An 8412-nucleotide genomic window follows, 5' to 3' on the forward strand; every position below is an offset into this window, starting at 1 on the left:
ATAATGAATATCTAGAGGAAATACTTCCTTTTCTTTTGTTAGGTGAACATTACTTATGGATACAAAAATCATTCTTCCACCAAAAATGATTTCTTACATTTGGCTCACTCTGTGTTCAGCTTATACTGTTTTAATTTCATAATAGTGTTTTCCTGGTAATCTTCCATCTGATCAGGTGGTAGCCTAAAACACTTGATCTGTGTTGGGAACCTCTGCTGGGGGAGGGATTGAGAGATAAGCATGGCTCAGAGCTGAGGGTGATCCAAGAAATAGCATCCAGAGTGAAACCAAAATGAAAAGCCAGAGAAATTATGTGATCAAAGTGTCAACCCAAAAGGCAAGATAAGAATATTCAGTTCTGAGGGACTTTCCTGGTGGCACAGCAGTTAAGAATCCACCTGACAATGTAGGGGACATGGGTTCAATCCCTGGTCCGGGAAGATCCCACATGCCACGGAGCATCTAAGCCCATATACCACAACTACTGAGCCTGCGCTCTAGAGCCCGCAAGCCACAACTACTGAGCCTGCGCTCTAGAGCCTGCGAGCCACAACTACTGAGCCCACGCCACAACTACTGAAGCCTGTGTGCCTAGAGCCCGTGCTCCACAACAAGAGAAGCCACCGCAATGAGAAGCCCGCACACCGCAACGAAGCATAGCTCCCGCTCGCCACAACTAGAGAAAGCCAGCGCACAGAAGTGAAGACCCAACACAGCCAAAAATAAAATAAATAAATTTCATTTTTTTTTAAATGGCTAAATTTCTCAAGAGGAGAGAACTTCAGTTCTCTGGCATCTGCAGTCACTTTTTCCCTTGGGGCATATGCAAATTATAAGAGATTGTCAATCTGAGATTTTTCCAGACTGCTGTGAGGAAGAAAAACCAGCAGAGATTTGAATGGTCTTGTGGGGCTACAGAGGTATAATTAAAGGCTTAAGGGACCTCAAACACAAAACCCTCAATACACCTGACATTTGCAAATTTCTGAAGTTGTGAGGGCAGGTGATTAAAAAGCTAAGCAGAAAACTTCTGAAACACTAACATGTTTTTCATAGACTTATGGTACTGGAGAAACAAAGATTAGACTTCAGGACTTGCAAGCTATGTCAAAAACTTCTGAAAATCAGAAAGAAATTTTCTGCTGTTTCATAATGCTAAAGAGACACAAACTAGACCTGCCAGGAGAAGGGAGACCAGTGAACACACCAGACATTTACTGATAGTTGAGAAAATCCTGAAGGACAACATCTTAGTAACACAAACAAGTCAGAGGCAGACTGAACCTTACCAAAACTAAAAGTCAGCCTCAATGCAGTTCATTCCCTGATTGGTTTAAGATGATCAATTTCAATTTCATCTGCCTAGCAGAGGAAAGGATAAACCCACCATGAAGAAATAAAAAGTCATTTGGAACTATATAATTTTTACACACAATGACCAGCATTCAATAAAAAAAATTCTAGACATACTGTGATTCAGGACCATATTACTAAAAACCACAAGAAAAAACATTCAATAGGAATAGAACCACAGGTGACATACACATTGGAGTTAGCAGATAAGGACTTTAACTATGATTAATATGTTCAAGAAAATAGAACTTTAAAATGTCTATGTCTAATATGTTCAAGAAAATTGAGAAAATCAATTTTAAAATGGAGAATTTTTCAGAGAATTATAATCTCTAAATAGAATCAAATGGAGATTTTAGAATTTAAAAATATAATATATGATATTATGGGTTTAATAGAGCTTAGGAACAGAAGACAGGGGACTTCCCTGGTGGTCCAGTGGCGAAGACTCTGCGCTCCCAATACAGGGGCCCAGGTTCGATCCCTGTCAGGGAACTAGATCCCCCATGCCGTAACTAAGAGTTCACATGCCACAACTAAAAGATCCCACATGCCTCAACTAAGATCCGACACAGTCAAATAAATAAATATGGAAAAAAAAAAAGAAACAGAAGACAGGATTAATGAACAGCAAAAATGATCAATAGAAAATGCCTAAATTGAAGCACAAAGAAAATAGGAATGGAAAACATAGGATAAAGCACAAAAGATATGTAGGACACACTGAAAATGTGTAATACACATGAGCCCCAGAAGGACAGGAGAGGATGATGCAAAAGGAATATTTGAAGATATAATGGCCAAGAATTTTCCAAATGAAGAACGATAGCAACACAAAAATTTATGAAACTCTGCCACAGATTCAAGAAGCAACCATCAGCAAAATAGAGACAAAGAAAACCACACTGAGGCACGTCATGATAATACTGGCTGCAAATCAAAAGGCAAGGCAAAGGAGAGAATCTAGGTTTACAGCAAAAGGCCAGAAATTGGAGAAAGGCCAGAGAAACAGAAAATAAGAAGCTGAATTACTTGGATGATCCACAGAGTGGTACAGTTGACAAAGTATTTCAGAGATAGAGGTGAAAGCTCTCAAGAATAAAGAGACAGACTAACTTTGAGTTTTACTTTTAGTTCACTTGTGCTAAGAAGCCTAAGAACAATAATGAAATCCCACGCAGTTTTTACACTAATTAATTTGAGTCACAACCAAGTTTTTTCTCTCTCTATTATATCCAAATAAGTTCATTTATATAATTTATTGTTTTCTAAACACTTTAAATTTCAGGAAGGGTTTGCTTCTTGCTGGGTTTCCTGAATCTGTGAGGACTGCTGTCCCCGACTCTCTCAGTCAGGAGCCCAGGCTTGGAAAAACGGAGCCAAAGAAAGGAAGACCCAAGAGAGTATATCAGTACCAAGGGGGACTTTTCCCCCTTCTCTCCTTTTCCAAGAGTGAATCAGAAATTCTAATAGGGGATGATGAGGAAAGGGCCAGTAATTGCATATTGAATGGCTCCCCATGTATTTCTGTCTGCCTCCTCCCCACCCTTGCCCTCATTAAGAACCACTTCTCTATATTGGTTCCAATGAATCCCCCAGAGATCCTATTAAAATGCAGATTCCAACTCAGTAGCTCTGGTGTGGGGGGAGGGGATCTGGGATTCTGCATTTCTAACAAACTCCCAAGTGATGCAGGAGATTGCTTCACAGACTACTTTGAAAAGCAAGGTTTTAGGTGACCCCCAAATCATCTAAAATTGGCCACTCTGGCTGTTAAATGTGTACTGCCTTAAGATAGATCTGAAGTTCTCCCAAGAAGGTGGCTGGGGGTGGCAGCGGGGAGGCCAGCAGTCAGTGATTGCAATTTTGAAATGTTTACCAAAGTATATTCTGAACACTAACTACAGTAGTTGCAGAAGATGTTAATACATGTTCCTGAGAGGAAATAGTTCCATGGCCAAATAAGTTTAGGAAGCATAGTACACTTTTCCCCCTCTGAGAGATTCACGATGCATATTTGCATTTTAATGATTCTGAACCATCTGCAGTAGGGAAACATTTAATCTGATAATTTATTTAATTAACCATTAACACTCTGAGAACTAGTGTTCCATGGAATAAATTTTGGGATATGCAGCCATACAGAGCAGTAGCTGTCAAACTTTGGTGTGTATCGGAATTAGCTAGAGAGCTAATAGAGAACACAGATGCTGTTACTGAACCAAACTTGGGTCCACTCACCCACCAAGCAGCAAAGCCAATTTACTGACACTGGGTTGTGGTAAAGTACAGTATTTATTGCAGGCACGAAGCAAGGAGAACAGGCAGCTCATGTTCAAAAGACCCAAACTCCCTGATGGCCTTCAGGGAAGGGTTTTTAAAGGCAACATTTGGAGTGAGGGCTGCAGGTGCATGACTGTCTTCTGATTGGTTGGTAGTGAGGTAACGGGGTGGTGTTTTAAGAGTCTTAATCATCAGCCTTCTGGTTCCAACCAGTCTGGGGTCTGAGTGCTTGCAGTCACCCTCCTCTACCAGGGCGGGGGTCTTAGTTTCTGCCGAACAACTCAAAGATATATATTAGATTGTTATGTATATTCCTTGAGGAGGAACTAGGATTCTGTCTTATCATTGAACTATTATCATTACTTATCTTGCTTAATTGCTTTTCCTTTGTTTCTGCATTCCCTCACTTCCCTAATTAGTAACTGCTTGTGTCTGGCTCTTTGGAACTCAGGGAAGGCCTAGGAAACAAAGCCTTTTTCTACAAACAAGAAATGGGGGACACAGGCCCCACAGGGTCCTGCTCAATTTCATTGCTTGGTGAAGTTGGATACATCCTAGACCTTTGTATTTTCACCAAATTCCCCAAGTGATTATTAGTCCCACTAAAATTTTAGAATGACTGCTATAGTCATCTCAGAGGAGTTTCTGTTACCAGCTGGAGAGGTAGGGTTGCCTGTTAGCCCAGCTTCCCTTTTGCAGGAGCCTATGTTATCCCTGGGAGGACCAGCATTGGCTGCAAACTGCCTTCATCTAAGGAAGAAGAACATTTAGACCAGGTGGGGCACCCCAAAGATTCCTCTCTATGTTCTGTTGTACATACTGCAGGGATTCCTCCAAGTCTTTTCACTGTAACCTCCCAGTCATCAGTGGCTATCCATTAGCCTTGCTCCAAATCAGAGCTCAGGAGAAGGACTTTCTCTCTAGAACCAATTCACTGATTCACTGAACAAATTTTCATCAGTCAGAATTTTGGCAGTATTCAATGAATAAGATGGACAGGCACTCCCACGAGGCAGCGTAGGGAACAGACAATAAACAAGTAAATGAATAATTTCAGATAGTAATCAATGCTGTGAAGAAAATAATGTCACATGTTGGGAAGCGGAGATATTGAATAATATCATCTGAACTAAGATGGAACTCTGTGACTGAAAAACGAAGCAGGCAACTCCATGAAGTGCAATTATGAAGTTTATTGTGGGTAACTTAACATTCAGGCAGGCAGGATCAGGCAGAGAGATGATTCAGAGGCACTCGCAGCTGCACTCCGCACTGCCAAGGGGTACAGGGGGATATAAAGGGGCTAAGGATAAAAATAGAATCTGACTACCAAGTAAGAAGCACGTCCACACCAACTGGAACTGGGGGCTTTTCCTTCCCCCTGGGCGGGGGCAGGTGTCTCTTGACCATTAACCATCTGCGTCAGCAAAAAGCAGTCTTCAAGTTTTCATATCAGTTGAAGGTAAGGGTAAAAGTTGATAGGGAACTCCTCTGGTTTGGTGCATTCCTTGTGAGTTAGGCTAAAGCTCAGTCACTCAGAAAAAGAGATGGGGTAGGACTGTGGGCCTAAGATGGAGCTGACAAGATGGTGCCAGTGTGGTTCAGCCACATATCATGGGACGGAGAATGACTGAGTCAGGGATTCCATTTAGATACTGTAGTCCTGTAAGACTGCAAAAGTCCTAGGGCCAGTCCGGGTAATGTAGATCCCATTCCAGAAAGGCCAACAGTGACTGGGATTGGCCTTAATGGTTCAGAAAACTTCACCAGCTACCCCAAATATATCTGGTTAGGAGGCAGCCTATATCCCTTGTACCTACTACAGTGACTGGCTCATAAAGGGCCCCCAGTGAATACTGGTGAATGGCTGGCTGGCTGGCTGGCTGGATGGATGGATAAGTGGATTGTTGGATGTGTAGTTAGTTCCAGTGATTTTGACAAGATCTCTTTGGTGAGAACTTAAAGCGGGACTTGCTGAAGCTATTGGGCCAAACTGGGCATTCACTTTGAACAGCTCCCTTCTAAATGATAAGGCAATGGTGAGATATGCTATACCTGACCCTGAACATATGTGGTGTTCTAAGAGTTATGAGGCTGCCTTGGGGAAGTGACGACTTGAAATCTGAAGGCTGAGTAGAAATTAACCAGGAGGAGAAGAAAGAAAAAGGCTTTTCAGGCAGAAAGCATAACCCAGCATAACTGTGGTGCAGCGGGAGAGCAGGATACTGGTGAGGCTCCGGAAGGAAGCTGGTCTGGAGAGGGGTGAGGAGAGGTGTGGGGCTAGAGGAGGTGGGAGAGGTAGGCCAGAGCCAGAGCCTGCAGGCAAGCTCAGGACTTTGTTCTGAGTCCCAGTAACTAACTGTGTGTCCACTCATTTGCCTTTACCCCCCTGTAAGCTCCTTTGTGTTTATGCTAGGGTGTCCCTCACCTAATAAGAAACCCAGTTCCTTCTACCAGCCCTGTGTTTAGGATTATATTAGTATAAGAAATTTCAGCTGTGGTGTCAAGTTACAGGCGGACTTAAGTAGGGATAAAAATAAAGTGGTACATTCTTGAGAATAAGGGAAGTGGATGCTCCCCCTTGAACAAAGAGGAGGGATTGAGACATATAATCAGCTCTTTCTCTATGATATATCTGACCAAGGTAAATGCAGTGCCCCTCTCATCAGTCAGCAGACTACCAATTTGAAGTATCCAAAAATGTGTGCACTAAACTCTAACACACTTAGATCTGAAACTCTGGAATTCTTTGGCAATTTGGGGTGGCTCTGTTATAAAGCAGGGGCTGTGTAGAAATTACGGAGTGGTGATATTTATATCCTCCACAGTGGCTTGCATTAAGTAGGTGCAATAATTGATAATAAACACTAAGCTGAATTTTAGGACATTGAGAGCCACTGTATAATCAACAAATGCATGCATTTAGGACCATTATCTGGGACTCTTGTCAAGGAAGAGGCACAATGTTTTGAAAGAGCCCTGGCCAAGATTCATGAAGACAATATTCTGATTCTTGCTCTGGCTCTGTCATGAAGGAGCTCGTGGCCCCTGGACAACTCTTTCAAACCACCATAAGCCCCACCTTCATTGTAAAATACGGTGAAGTCATAAGTATTGTTACAAGAATGGCAAACGTTAAGTATCATCAAAATTATCTGAAAAATGTGTGAGGAAGAAAGTGCCTGAGGAAGGCGCAATCCTGCAACCTGACACACCCCACCACCTCTTAGTAAGTCCAGCATTGCCTATTTCTCCCCCAGTGTTGGAAACAATTGCTGTTGACTCAACTGAACACCAGATGAAGTGGTTGGCTTGCATTGAGGAGCCATGTTGTAACAAAAAATGTACCTTCTCTTTAAACACTAAAGCTACATTTCAGTGAGGTGTGATGCTTCCTGGGAAGCACCTGGTTCTGACTGAGGTAACACTGCCCACATGTATCTCTCTCATCTCCCCAGCTGCTGTTTCTGCATCTGTTAAGAGAAGAAAGTGATACCTCCTTGTCCCTACCTACCTCAAATGCATTTTATGAGGATAACTGTGGATACGTGTATAAAGTCCAAGTCAATGGGAAAAATCTCCAAAATCAGTTTGTCACGTCAGCGCTGTTTTATGCAGCCAACATTTACAATAATGCAGTATCACACATGACAGAATCCCAGGGCTACAAGTGTTCTTCGAAGGATCCTCACTTTTCAACAAGGTGACCTACTCTGTGTTGCACTTAGACATTTTTCCTTTAATAACTTACCATCTGCTTCTTTAGAAATTTCACTCACTGTCTTAGTAATGTCTTTTGCAGCCATAAAAAATAAGTATTCTTGCCTGTGACAGCACTTCAGATTTTCAAGGAAAGCAGCTGTGTCTCCTCTTCTCACAGGACATGAGTACCAAAGCTTTCATTCACCATCCCAGATATATACAAAATTTATTTACCAACGTCCCTATTACAGGGCAGACAGGAGAGCCGGGCCTGCCTATGTGTGAGGTTCTTTGAGTGGAAAAAACTCATTTCTGGTTTGGAATAATGGCTGCAAACCCAGAGTAAATGTATCATAGGGCAGGTTGAAGATCCCTTTCTTAAATGAAAATTTCAGATTTGTGCATTTTACTGATACCAAACATGGACAAAAAAAGAAAAAGAAGAAAAAAAGAAAAAAATTCACCACCTTAATTCACCAAAAGGAATCCAATTTCTGAAGTCCGCCATCTTTTAAATATTTGAAATGTTTCCAGGGATTGTGTTTAGGTCATGCATGCATGCCATCTCTGGAATTCATTTTTCAAGGATCCAGGTTGAACAGAATTGAGATATGGGGATTTATTTATGTTTTCTAATGCCCAGAGATAATCAAGAATGCCACAGTTATTTCTCAAGAACAATATGACCTGGTGAACCCATTAACCTTTTTTTTTTTTTTTTTTAAATATGGAACGCTTCACAAATTTGCGTGTCATCCTTGCGCAGGGGCCATGCTAATCTTCTCTGTATCGTTCCAATTTTAGTGTATGTGCTGCCGAAGCGAGCACCCCATTAACTTTAACAAGAGTAGGCATAAGAACAGACTGAGGTCACCTCCCTAACAACTCTAACAGCTTCTGAACAAATGGAATCCCATAAATTTTCCTAATTCCGTGGTTCTTAGAAGACCAATGGCTGAGTAATTGTACCAATGATATAATTCTGTTAACTATCCTGATCACTTCCCTGAGCCTTGTAATGACTAGAATGTATAGCACATATAGTCTGGGATATACACTGTGAAATCTGTTCAT

At 41.7% G+C, this 8412-nt stretch overlaps 1 long non-coding RNA gene and 1 other non-coding gene across 2 annotated transcripts in view; one reads left to right on the plus strand and one right to left on the minus strand.

Moving 5' to 3' along the window:
• Positions 1-8412, plus strand: part of LOC109550121 (uncharacterized) — a 227391-nt gene that overhangs the window by 195603 nt on the left and 23376 nt on the right. The window lies entirely within an intron of this gene.
• On the minus strand, positions 8060-8166 carry LOC117308598 (U6 spliceosomal RNA). Its single transcript, XR_004522689.1, has one exon. It is a non-coding gene; the product is annotated as a U6 spliceosomal RNA (small nuclear RNA).

The sequence above is a fragment of the Tursiops truncatus genome, chromosome 16, assembly GCF_011762595.2.
Source record: "Tursiops truncatus isolate mTurTru1 chromosome 16, mTurTru1.mat.Y, whole genome shotgun sequence".
Lineage (NCBI taxonomy): Eukaryota > Metazoa > Chordata > Mammalia > Artiodactyla > Delphinidae > Tursiops > Tursiops truncatus.